The 1,966-nt window shown below is 45.5% G+C and overlaps 1 pseudogene; it reads left to right on the plus strand.

Moving 5' to 3' along the window:
• Nucleotides 1-810, plus strand: LOC129650937 (testican-3-like; annotated as a pseudogene).
• The last annotated feature ends 1,156 nt before the right edge of the window (nt 811-1,966 follow it).

Raw genomic sequence — 1,966 nt, forward strand, 5'->3', positions numbered from 1 at the left:
ATGCTCCGGGTGCAGGCAGTGCTGTGCATGGGTGTGGCTGCTTGGTGTGGGTAGGCTCAGGGGGCAGCTGCAGGCCAGCTGGATGGCGGCAATTTTCTGGAAGACAAACAGTAGCTCAGCAAGGTGTCCCAGTACAACCAAGAGGCCGGACAGTGGAACCACTTCAGAGACTATGATTATTTCTGCACTTGGAGTCCAGGAAAGACTTCTATCAGGCTAAAGGATGAAATGTAGTCACCACGAAGTGTGCATTGTTCAAGGTTCTCAGACCGCAGTCTGCAGTTGATCATCAGAGGCTCATGCACAGTATGAAAGATTTGGGACTTGGGCATAAGCCCTGGAAGGGGCCCCCTCCATCCACCTGCAAGCAGTGCCATGGGCCATCTGTGGTTCAGATGGACAAACATACCCTTCTTAGTGCAAACTAGAATACCAAGCATGTGTCTTAGGAAAACAGATCTCAGTAAGTGTGAAGGTCGTTGCCCATGTCCCTCAGATACAACCATGAGTTCAAGCAGGAATATGAAGACAGAGTCCACTTATAAGGGTGGCCAGTGTAGAGGAGAGGCCTGTGTGCCCTCTGCTCCTAGGTGCCATCAAACATCTCCTCCAGCCTTTCTCAGATCCCCTTCCAGGGGGACTCCAGCAGGGCCTCTGCCTTGGCTCCCTAGCAGCACATTGACCAAAATTCAATGGCCAGTGAAGGTTTATACACTAAAGAAGGACCAGCAGTGGGACAACCAGGGCACCAGGCATGTCATCCAGCTATGTGGAGCTACTGAAGGGCCTGTCCTCCTAGGCAGGGTTTGACAAAATGTGGTCTACTGGAGAAGGGAATGGCAAACCACTCCAGTATGGAGTGGTTCTGGAGTTCACCAGAAACAGTATGAAAAGGCAAAAAAAAAATTGATACCAGAAGATGAGCCACCCAGGGAGGAAGGTGTCCAATATGCTACTGGAGAAGAGCTGAGAAATAGCTCCAGAAGGAATGTAGAAGCTGAGCCAAAGCAGAAATGACATGAAGTTATGGTTGTGTCTGGTGGTGAAAGTAAAGTCTGATGCTGTAAAGAACAATATTACATAGGAACCTGTAATGTTAGGTCCAAGAATCAAGGTAAATTGGATGTGGTCAAACAGGAGACAGCAAGAGTGAACATCGACATTTTAGGAATCAGTGAACTAAAATGGACAGGAATGGGTGAATTTAATTCAGATGACCATTATATCTACTACTGTGGACAAGAATCTCTTAGAAGGAATGGAGTCAACAAAAGAGTCCAAAATGCAGTACTTGGGTGCTTGATTCTACTTGTGTGTTAACAGTCCCATAAAAACTGTAATATTAAATCACCCAGTTATTAGTCAGTGCCTAGTCAGAAAAGCAGAAGTGCTCTGGGCAGTTCAGATAAAGGGAATAAAATCCAAAGAGGCCAAAATGGGCATTTGATGGTACCCAGAGCTCACAAGAGTTGTAGTACTGAGGCTATGCTATTGAGACCCTTCTGTATTTGTTGATACTTCTAGGAGCTGAGAATTTGCACTCTTACTGAAGCTGAAAGAACATGGAAGCCCACGGTTCCACTGGTGTTACTGGAGTAATCAGGACTTCTGGGGCTTATGGTTGCCTGTTGCCACTGATCCAGATGCAGAAAATGGTAAAAACACCTTCTCTCTTCTCTTGCCTAGTCTTTCTCTAGGCCTGCGTTTGGTGCAATATCACTGGAAACTACCTGGCAAGGGAACCTAGAAAATCTAGTTTGCCGATTTCCGGCACCCTGTAATATAAAGAATGTTAAAAGGCATGAATGAAAACTAAAAATCAGCTTTCCCAAGGAGTGATATCATATTATTGACTTGATCATCTTCTTACTTTTAGAGGCTTCTTTTCTTGTAAATTGTGTTGTAATTCAGAGCCATCACTGAGCAACTGGATTTCCATCTCTCCTGTACTTAAGCAGAAAAGAGA

Source organism: Bubalus kerabau, chromosome 4 (assembly GCF_029407905.1).
Source record: "Bubalus kerabau isolate K-KA32 ecotype Philippines breed swamp buffalo chromosome 4, PCC_UOA_SB_1v2, whole genome shotgun sequence".
Taxonomy (NCBI): Eukaryota; Metazoa; Chordata; class Mammalia; order Artiodactyla; family Bovidae; genus Bubalus; species Bubalus kerabau.